Source organism: Zea mays, chromosome 9 (genome assembly GCF_902167145.1).
Source record: "Zea mays cultivar B73 chromosome 9, Zm-B73-REFERENCE-NAM-5.0, whole genome shotgun sequence".
In the NCBI taxonomy this organism is placed as follows: domain Eukaryota; kingdom Viridiplantae; phylum Streptophyta; class Magnoliopsida; order Poales; family Poaceae; genus Zea; species Zea mays.
Window position 1 is genome coordinate 107,533,435 of NC_050104.1, and position 12,188 is coordinate 107,545,622.

The window sequence follows — 12,188 nt, forward strand, 5'->3', positions numbered from 1 at the left end:
AATATGGTCTAAGCTAGTTAAGAGTCACAAGACAATGGTTGCTTTTTTTACCTGAGACGATGCATCGCTAACACCGTTGAGGAAATGATACTGCAAATTTATCACCAGGCAAAACGCCGTGTCAAGTGGGTGCATACAACTCTGGTTGTCCATGTAGCCAAGAGGGCTTCCATGGTGAGGCTGGCAGAGGTACGACAACGGAGCGCCTGAGGTCTCCAGCGAGAAATGTGGTGGGCCACAAGACTGATGTACCTGATCACAAACAGGAACAAAATGTGAGCTAGGGCCCCTTGATCCATACCTGAAACCAAATGTAGTAACGTGAAGCGAGCGATCATGTATGTGTGTCCTCACATCTTTAGGGAGGACATTAGGCAGGCTATTTAAGTCCACCTAGGGATTCACGATGGCCAGCTTCATGGACATAAACTACGAAACGGAATGCGAAAAGAAAAAAGGTTTTCAGAGAGAATAGGTCGACCCTTGTTCCATTCTAGAACGACAAAACAATGAGTCATTCCAGTTGTGAACTGATAGTGGAAATTTACCTCAACTTGTCGTTGTAGGGACTGCACGTAGTTTATGATTTCACCGAGCATCACTGCAATGCCAACCACCTAAAACGAGAAATCTAATGTCTGAACAGATACATATATTTAGATATATAGCACTAAACTCTTAGCACCTTCTTTAGCAATATCTATGTTAGCTTTTTAAAACGTGCTCTTTACATTTTTCTCTCTATCTATCTGTATATATAATCATGAGCCATTTTTAGCATAGCATGCTATCCAGAGTTCCATACAGTAGATTGTTCAACTCCAATAGAAATTTCAGTAATTCACCAAAGGACATTAACCAACACAATTGGATACCTGTAATTGTCAAACTGATAATACAAACTGGCAAGGACAAATCTTCAATAGCTCCAACTTCTCAAGAAATAAATCAAACAAAACAAATAAACGAATTTACACCAGAACATTCATAAAAAATCAAGACCAAAACAAACTTACTTTTATTTTGTATAGATTTGTATGGAGTGCATGACTCCAGTCTCACTGAATTGACACATAAGCATCAGTAGGCGAACAGCTGACAGAATCCATACAGATTCTAGCATTGCTAATCCTGAGCGGACAAAGAAAAATAGAAATGACCATGCCAATCAAGTGACCAAGCATCATTCTTTAGAAATATGGTGTAAAAACAATACCTCCAAACTCCCAACCAATCGATCAATCTAACTCCTAGTTTTCCACATTAGCGGCTCATTTTCCAGTGTTGGAGGGAACATAGCTATAATATTCCATGAAGTCAAGGCGGGCATCCTAGCACTGAGCACTGGGGACCTGGCCATGGCGGCTGGGCACTAGGCGTTGTGTCTGGCATCTGGGCGGTGAAAGGTAGGGGCAATGTCGTGCGGATAGGGGCTAGTGCTTTGCTGGGCTACCTTAGGTAGGTCCTGCCATGGACGCCAACGGGGAAAAATAGTAGCCAACAAAAGATTATCCATTGCTACAAAAGATTCAAATAAAAATAGCTAATTGCCACTCAAAAAGTATTATCCATTGTTACAAAAGACTCACTTGTAATGGAGCAGATTCGAATAAAAATAGTAGCCAACAAAGCAGAACAAAGCACACAAAACTGCATGCTATCCATTCAAATAGCTATAGAGACAACTACATAGATCATTGGAATTAATTATATTGAATCGTGTGCTGAAAGCTAATGTGGCCATCGTTAGACAGGAGATAAAATGAACTCAGTGTCTAGTGCAAAATAATCTGTGCACCCCAAAATAGCTAAACAAAACAACTAGGCAAGCATGGTCAGGTAAATTCAGTAGCAACCTGATGGAACAACAGAAAGTTGCAGCATTGATGGCAAAATAATAGCTCCTAGAGTTTTCAATTTGAAGCAGTGAATTGGTTTCAGAATCCAACATATAGTCCGACTGGTGCAATATTAAGCGTATATCCTAAAAGTGTATCAAACACATATCAGTGGTTGGCTAAAAAACAAGAGAAAGTTTGAAAAAAAGCATTTCCTAAAGGTCAAAACTGAGACACAGAGGCTGATAAGAAACAGTTTACTCACCTCTTTATTATTTATCAACATCATCTTATCATGAATATCTAGCAGTCTTGCGGTAATTTCATGAACCTGCTTTGTTCTGAAATTATAAAATGATAAGTCCTTGTTAACTTGAAACCATTATATAGCTAGGAATGTAAAAATTAGCTCGACCTTCAATAACCTAACTAACAGAGAGTTATATTCTCCTCAAAATTCATGGCAACAATCTTGTGATGAAAAAAATCAGTTGATAATCTCATCTATTCACTGTATGCTCTGAACAAAGATATATACCACATTGGTATCACAAGAATCCACTGTACAAGAATCCACTGTATAGAATTCAGAACTTGCCTAGACAAAGCAGCTTGCAAGGACTCCCCATCTAAGCTCACACAATCCACAAGCTAAGTGAAAATAGGAGCCAACTCACATGTTTGCTTGAAGAACGATGTCGGAAAACGCGCTGCAAGCAGCGATAATGGAGCGTGAACCAAGCCAACCCTAGGGACCATTCATGATCTCTACAAGTGGCAATATAAATGTTGGTCAGCTAATTCAGCGGTAATTATAGCTTACAAGAAATTGAGCTTAGTGGATGACCATTCCAGAACAAATGTGATATGAATGTGGCGCTAGAGCTTAGGATCCTTGACCACGACACGCTGTCACGCCTTGCACACAGCCTCCACTTTCAACATGATCTTGCAAAACCCCAACCTAAGAAAGATGTTGAGCAACACATTGTTGGGACTTGGGCAGTGTTGCCCAGTCTCTCACCTCACTAAGGACATATGACTCTGAAGGAGGATTCTTATGGTGGCCACGACAGCTGCTACTGAAGATGTCCACTATCTGCAAATCATGGATGGCAAAAAAGCAAAGGAGGTGAGAACGTCTCTGTAACTGTCTCTAGTTTTTTATCTGTCCACTTTCAAGTACAATTGGAAGCTAGCACAATCGTAAAGGACCGATAGGTAAAAATGGTGGCAGAATATGGACCTAGGTCCTAAATTATCACAAAACATCAGGTTCATAGTTGAGGGATACGATGAACATGCATACCAACCTATCATTGAAATGATAAAATAATAATAGCCTTGATAGTATTGTCCATGGTCTAGACAAATCAGAAGACAGGACAGAACCACATACGATGCGTAAATTTTGAGGGTGAAAATGCTGTCAGATATTCAGATGTGTAGTGTACCTAATCAAATCATTTTTGGTAACCATATTGTCAGTCCAAAAATTGTAGCTTACAAGGCTAAAAATATCGTTTTCAGTCTAACAATCTAATGTGAATGTTCTCGATACAGAACATGAATATAATGGTAAATAACACGATATTACCATGACTAATCAAATTGATTTGGACCATCTAGGGTTGAATTGTTTGGTCAAGATGGACTTTTTATATTCTAGATTGGTATGCATATTGACAAAAGAATCTATTTCTAATAAAAAATCTTTTTGAAACCCAACTATTTACCTCATCCTAGTCTCCGAGCTGCGTATATATATTCATGTTGATGTTTGGATTCCTTAATTTGAGCAATTGTAAATTTTCTCCCTACACAACAAGAATTAGGTAAGCATATCAATGAAGTGAACTAATAATTCACAAAAGAAATTTATTTCTAATAAAAAAGCTTTCCAAAACCCAACTATTTACCTTTTAGGTTCAAGTCTGGATTCTCAAAATTTGAGAGAGCAAGTCCAACTCCAACCCTCTCAGCTTTAGGCAGCTCCTCTAACTAAATCCTTGGTCCCTCTGAAGGGATCAAAGGCTCCACAACAAGTATGATCTTCAGCTGAAGAACAGGAGACCTAAGCAGCAGTTTGATTCGAAAACGAGTATCTTAATTAAAACCTTCCAATAACAGAATTGCATTTTCAATTTGGAGCAGGATTTAAATAACACAGTGCGACCGAGAACAGAAGATCTATATCTAACTAAATCGGTGTTATTAGAAGAATAAGCTAAATAAAAGCAAAAAAGGGCCAATTAGGGTCCCCACATTCAATACTACTATGCACCAAGCAGTAGGTTCGTGTTTTAATACCGGACTTTATAGACACTATTTATATAGGGGAAAAAGAAGGTGATACAGATAAAGTAAAAATAATATGATTCAGAATCATGGATAAATTCAAAGACAGAATAAGCTTAGCAGTAATTTTTTTTCAGTGCCATCTTTCAATAAAGGTTGAACTGCAAACTAAACACTTTAAGATGGAGTTCTCCATGAATAAGAATTCATATATGACCTAGAAATGCAGAAAAAGTTTGTCTCACAATGGCCAAACAACATAATCTGGCCATGCATTACCCAATCAATAAATAGCTATGAAGAACAGAACATATCGTGAGCAGTAATTATCTTGGTCTAGATTATATATATATCCTAAACATACCATATACAAATTCTGATCTAAACTGAAATGGATGAAGCAGTTCGGTGTTTTGGTGTCGATGAAAAAATGCCTAGTCCCACGTACAGGGGTCTCAGTTTTCCCAAGTGCTAAAAGATTGGGAGCTAGGGTTGGCAGTTTTTAGGGATGTGTTTTTTCAATGTTGCCAAAACTTCTGGATTGGGAGAGTGTTTTGAGAACTCTTGGAGATACTATTAGGTCGTCTTTTTTTGTAGTTTGTTACTGATTAGTCTACATAAAAGTTACCATGATGAATCAGATCTTAATAGAAATTGTTTGTGAATCTCTGTCTAGCTTCTGGAGTTCTGTTCACGGGACAACTCACTTGTAGTCAAAGAAATCTTTGAAGTTACAGAGTATGTCTATATTTTACTAAACCCCCCTTGTTTTCTTTGTACCTCAAACAGTTCTTTTGTCATGTCCATTTTATTGTGAAGATTTTTGCCCCTTGTTGGTAATTGTCATTATTTTTTGTTTTCTTGTGAGCAGTGAGGATGCAGACAGCCTGTGGATTCACTCCCTCTCAGCAACAGGTGATATCGAATCTATACAGAAGATGGTGGACGATCTAGACCTAAAACAAGGTCCCCCACTTGAGTTATGGTGGTGGAATAATGCTAAACATCTTTGTTGATAGTGTTGCAATTTTAGATTGATGTGAGTTTCTCAAATCTTTTCGTTTAGTTTTTTCAGCTGTTGAAATAGGACTTGGGCTTGTGAACACAGGATACTTCCGGCTGGAGCCTGGAGATTTTGTAAATTGCCTCTCGATTAGGCTAGTAATGTCTACCAGACCTACCCATGATTTGAGTAAACGCCGAAACTTCGGTTTCGGTGTTACCACATGTGCACACAAGGAGAGAATTTGAAAAATTACCTTGGCATAATCAGCTATCAGCTCATCAATGTCTAGCTTGAACAGTGCAATATCTATATTTAAAGGCATGGCCAAGCCTCAAACTATATAAGAAAACTAAAGTTCAGTCAATTGGAGATAAAAACAAGAAATCGCCAACAACCAGCAGCGTGCAATGGAGATGTAAATAAATAAAGCAATTTGAACAACCACCAACCTAAGAGCACCATGGTGACAACATTATGTAAAATCCTTGTGTTGACTAATTTAACATAGCAATATATGTTCAGTATCTGACCAAAGGATGGACATGGTCCAATTGCTAGAGAATCACAAGGGAAGGACATAAAGGCGCGTTGAACGCTGATAGAACTTATGTTATGAGCCTATGGTGGCTTCCTGATGGAGACCAAGGGACCAGGTGGAGGAGTTTAGAATGGCTGCATAAATAAATGCATAATAAAAAAATAAAAATTCATAATTTTTTTCTTGCACTCACCTCATATGGGAACATAGTTTCTCCCCTTCTTTTACATTCATGAGATAAATCAAGAAAGATGCCACGTAGGGAATTGCATTCCAATAGCTCATTAGTAACAATTTAATAATTAATTAATTTTAAGACAAAACAAACACAAATCCAAGGTATAAACCGAAGGAGTAAATGTTCATTATATCAGTGAAGGGTTCCCTGGGTGGAAAATGTTACTAACAAGTAGCATTTTACTGCATATTGTTTAACATTTATTTTTTCCATGTAAATCACTATATCCCTTGTTCTTTTACTCTAACTATTGAGTTGGTTTGTTCCCAAGTGTGTTGGTTCTCATCAGAAAAAATATGGTATATAATTGCAAATATGGTATATTCCTAAAGTTATGGTATATTCCTAGAGCACATGTATATTCCTAGAGCTAATCAATTCTCTGACCAAACTGGAACAATTAAACCACAAAATATGGTATATAATTGCAAATATTATGTAGTACCTCCCCCATGATTTCTGGGTAACACGGTAGCCCTTGCAATCTTCTTCTCGATTTCTGCAAGGGTTCTAGTTGAGTCTTCATTAGCACCAAGGAATGTTCCCGAACTGTTTGGCATAAGGATCCATCAGTTCAATGAGATTGTAAGTATTCATCATTTGCCTAGATTATTGAAGGGTAAAGGTTGTTGAAGTCAATAAGTAGAACATACTTGTCATATAGACCCATTTTAGGCTCAAACAAATCCACCAACATATGAAGATTCCTTTCTAACTTTACCTTGATCACCATTATGCACTCAATTATTGGTTTAGTACCATGTATGACAAATATTTTAATACGACATATAGGACCATAGCATCATAACATTAACTGCTGCAATTAGTATTAGAAAATGTGAAATAAAATTCCTTACTAAGAGAACCAGTTTCGCAAACGAAACCACAACTAAAAACAGTAGCCCGACACAACCATGTTATCATCTCAGTATCTTAATTGTTGTTGAACACTCTGGGCTCATGTTGGAATAGCACGCAGCCGTTCATCTGCACCGCTCCCGAAACGATATCAGTAGCTCGCTTTTGAGCTGCTTCATCTTTCCTTGCGGCTTCCTCTACATCCTGTTGGTCAAGAACACCACCAACAGAGCATCAGATAAATGCATCTTCTAACAGATGGTACATCATTTCCTCCCTCAACAAAGAAGTTTTAAACACCAGAGATTAATCCTGATATACATCAAAGTACTGACTAACTGAAAAGAACATTTCAAAATCACTATGTAATTAATTATGCTGCTTGGAACAATCAAAATACATAAAAAGAGAACTAATGTTTTTAGTAGCATTCAGTTTTACTTTACAACTGTTGCGGCCAAGGTAACTGAATGAAACAGGCTTAGAGAAGTAAAGCTAAATTTAGGTACAGAGTTCAGAATGCTAGGGCATATAATATACTTATTCATAATTCCTAAATCCAATCGATGCAATATCATACTTGTTGAGAACATATTCATTAACAATTTGGAGAATTGTATATCAGTATAGCTGTGAACACATTCAAATTAACACTAAGAAGTGCCAACTACCAAGCATGTTGATGCTCCCTATGTTTTGAAATTTTGAAATGCGATACAAAATTGAAAACTGATCAGATGGATAAATTACCAAATAAACAGACCATTTAGTCTATCGAGAACTTCAATTGCTTGATTTATTGTGTATCCCTCATTCCCATCCAAAATAAATGAGCAATCTGGATGGACAAGTCGTATAGCTTTCAGAACTTCTATATCTGAATTCAAGTTCTTCCCAACCTTGAGCTTCAGAGTTTGAAACCCTTGTCCGCGGTATTCAGTAGCCAATTGAGCAGCTTCATTGGGGTCACGATTGTAATCTAAATAGTGAAATATCAGGATAAAATTTTGGTTATGGCATTTAAAAGCCTTCAGGAGTAGGAGTCAGTGCAGTGAGGTAATCATATCGTGATGTAAGTTGTCACACTATCTGACGCTCCTCCAAATAATCTCCACAGAGGTATGCGAATGCTATTAGCAACCGCGTCAATCAGCGCCATCTCCACTCCTGCTCTGGCCTTAAATGGAAAAGGATACAATCAAATACAACCATAGGACTAATCATTAATAAGTCTAAACAGAAATCAAGCAATTGAATGGCCATCAAGAAAAATGAGAATCAGTGAGAAACTATGTCAGTTCCTTATGTCTGCATCTCATCAATTTCCAAGGGAAAAAAACTGGAACGCCTCCATATGTGCTAGTATATGTTAAAGGAGCCCTAAAGGAATCCGTATGAGAAATCATGTTCCTATCCTATCCTCGATCCTAGGATCAATGATCAAACACCAGCCAATCCACCGCGGTATCGCAAGGCAAATTTTACTTGCCGAAGCACGACGAGAGAAGCTGCAGATCCCTCACTAAGGCGAAGTCGTGTCCGGGGAGCACACCGGCAACATCCTACAGCAGGGCGCCGAGGGGGCAGCGGCACACGCCCGGCCCGCAATACCGAGCGCCGCCGGCTGGTCCCCGGCGGTGATGGAGGGAAGCACGGGCGCCTCGCCCCAGCCGACGGCGCCGCTGCGGAGCTCGACGCGCACGATGATGTTGGAGAGCATGGCGAGGCGCGAGGACGCGATGGTGAAGGGCGCGACGAGCGGGACGTGGAGCGGGCGTGCGCCGGCCGCCGACACGTCCACGGAGAAGGTCTCCTTGAGCGCGTTGAAGCCGAACGAGCCCACGGGGGAGGGTAAGGACGGGGACGGCGAGACGGCGCGGAGGCGGGTGGTGGCGGTGGGGGGCTGTTGGCGGTGGATCGGCCTCGTGGGCGATGCCGCCGAAGGGTGAGCGGGGCGGTGCCTGCACGGCGATGGGTGGGGGCGGGGTGGTTGCCAAAGGCAGGGATGGCTGGGACGGGGGAGGGGGAGGGGCGGGGGCGGAGCACGGTCGGATCGCCCTAGATGAAGCGAACGGTCCAGATTCACGTATGGCAGAACCAAAAAAGGTAGGCTACCCTTAGAGCCTTAATAAGTAGTATAAATAAATAATGACTATCCATAGTGTAGCCAACCATGCTACCTATGATCATTGTTCATAGCATGAAGTTCCACCATCATTCTTCATTAAGCCACTTGATGAACAACATAAATAAACACTTGGCTTGATCTCCATTTAATGATATGTTGCACTTCATGTAATCATGTGGTATTATTGGTTTATCGATTGTAACTTGGTTTGCTCTTTATCGTTGCACCCAATTCATTGACGCTAAGCCATGCTCTTGCTTCACCGCCATATATGGTCCATCGCACCTAAGCGTCTAACTTGCCCTTCACACTAGCAACCTGGTCCATCATAGACAAGCCATGTCTCTTGATCTTCTCCACCTTACCGCATGACACCATGTCATGTCTCATATGTAATGAGCTCCTCCATCATACTTGTTGAGCATATTATCATATCCAAGCCACTTCACTACCATGGCTCAAGTAGCTCACACTAGTGTATCCATGGACCAATTACCTAAGTATCTCAACATAAACCTAATAGTTGCTTAGAGGGGGTGAATAGATGAAACTTGGAATTTAATCACTCAAAACAAAACTTAATTCCAAATTAGTCGATTAGAGCAAGAGGTAAGATAATTGAAGTTAGGGAGATAAGTTCTTCTTGCAAAATGTTGTTCAATGAATGTGTAGAATAATCTTGGGAGCAACACAAGATGATTAGAATGGAAATCAACAAGAGAACTTAGGGAGGAAGAGGGAAAACAAATAGCAAAGAACAATCACAAAAAACATGGTGATTTGTTTACCAAAGTCCGGTTTCCAAATGAAACATACGTCTCCATTGAGGCATCCCAAGGGATTGAGTCTCTTTCAATCCTCTCAAGTGATTCCGAAGATCAAACTTGAGTCCTCTCACTTTTCTTGATCGAGAGACCTGTTGGTCACTTGTTCTCAAATGCTATAAATCAAGAGCAAGGCAACACAATTGTTAATGGTTAAAGGCCTTTGTCCTTCGAAGCATTATTTCCTCTCGGATATAATGATCTTCAGACGAAGGGTCACGAAGAGCATACTTCGTCATTTTAACATATGGATGTGAATATAAACGAGAAAGTAAAGGAACACTAAGGAATGAAGATTATGATGACAATATATCAATGATCTATTCATTCTTATATTTCATAAACACGAATAAACATCAATAATATTCATATTACATCAGTACCTTTGGCTTGCCAGAAGGTAAGGGTGCGAGAATGACGCGAGAGTGATTACAAACCAACGTGAACAGGACGGTGTTACTGTTCATCTATTTATAGGCACGAGACGTAGCCCGGGTAAAAGTACATTTATGTCCCTGGTAACTATCTATAATATCAACAAGAATTATTAAGGACTCTATGGTCTTTATCCTTTTCAGTCGTTATCATACTTGAGCTTCGTCAACATGTTCAGCCGAAGTCCTTTGGCTTCTAGCTTCGTCGCCCACTCTTTATTTTCCTTCGTTCTGTTATAAAATAAGTTCTCCATCCCAAAGATGAAGCTTCCTATAACTATTCGTAATCATGCTGAAAACATATGGTTAGTCACATTTTTTAGGACCTTCGGAAGAGGAAGGCCCCCAACAAGACCGAACTCTCTGCAAGGTACTTCACACGTCGAAGCCTCTTGCTAGCTTTACAATGGAAGCAAGTCAAAACTCCAAGCTTAAGAGCACAAGATCGTAGCACACACTCTTCTCTATTGCTCTCTCATGAGGCAATATCACGAATCACACTAGAATGGCTATCACTTGCTTAATTCTCTCTATTGTGGCACTTAGGAGGCTTTTAATCAATTGGGAGTGTTGCTCTAGCTTGTAGGAGTTATTGCTCAACTCGTGTGTATTGAATGGGTAGGTTAGGGGTGTATTTATTGCCCCTAACTACCCAAATAGCCATTGTGGACAATCCCCACTTTCTACAAGTGCACTGGACCACCTACAATAATGGTCTGGTGCACCACCAGACCTCTATCAGTCTATCCGCTCAGTGACCATTCTGATAGAAGGCTATCTTGTCGGGTGGCATCGAACTGGTCTGATGCACCACCGAACCCTGTTGTGTGTGTCGCCTCGTAATTTAGCCATGGGTCCTGAAGCCAACCATTGAACTCTGATAGGTCTGGTGCTCATCCGACCAAGTCCAGTGTGCCATGGTCTTTAGCTCTTCAAAATAGTCTCTCTGCATAAATGGTTTGATGCACCACTAGACTCGTCTGGTGCACCATCCCACACAAGCCTATAATAGACCTTCTCTGCGTAACCAGTCTGGTGACCAACCGGACTGGTCCGACACACACTGGACTTGGTTCGATGCGCCGTAGAGCAGTACACTTAAGTCCTTCTTGGGCTTTCCTTGTTTGTCTTCATTTGGATGTCTTCATGAGCATTCCTATGATTTAGACAAACATATCTAGAGTTTGTCCAACTAGTCTAAGTCATTGTTCTTCACCTTTTTTATTTCTCCAACTTAGATTCCAATTCTAGCTCAAACTTAGCTCTAATGCACCTTTTTCAAAGTCTGAACTTTTCAATCCCTCTAAGGTGCTTAAATACATTTCTAAGGGCATTTAGAATTTATCCAAACACATGAACTACTTATAGCTCATATTTTCCAATTATGCCCTTTTAGCCTTATGTTGGGCTATTGTTTGTATTGAATACTTCAATTTTATTCTTATGAACGTGCATTCATTCACTTATTAAACTAGTTAGTCCATAAGGTTGTGATGGTCATCAAACACCAAAACCAATTTAGAAATGACTTAAATCCCATTTCCCTTTAAAAACCCACATTACTCCACCTAAGTTGTTACTTAACTATCAAAATCAAACAAGGTCCTTACAATGCGCACTGAGCAAGGGACTTAGAAAGCATGTAAACTGACACATTCGCTCTAAAGTTCACCAAACGTGTTTGATGTTGCACTGGGTACCACATTAGATAGGGAAGTCAGAGAGCATGTAAAATGCGCACTTTAACTCTAACATTGACACATAATAACAACTAGTTTCTAACCTTTTGGGATTATAAACATGTCTAGTACCCCAATTTTAGCCCGTCGGTAGGGAACCATTTGATTTTATTGTGGGTCTATAAATATCCCTTGTGGCTCACATTTTGGTACCTCATACACCTATGAACACCTTTTGGGACCGTAGAAACACACTGCACTCACTTGCATCTTGTAGATTATCATTTAGGAGAGATTGGAGAGCTCCTAGTGAATCGCAAATGGTTCTTGTGAAAGGCCCGCAAAGA

General features: G+C 40.0%; 1 pseudogene; it reads right to left on the reverse strand.

Moving 5' to 3' along the window:
- Positions 1-393: 393 nt before the first annotated feature.
- Positions 394-9,282, reverse strand: LOC103640145 (L-Ala-D/L-amino acid epimerase-like; annotated as a pseudogene).
- Between the last annotated feature and the right edge of the window lie 2,906 nt (positions 9,283-12,188).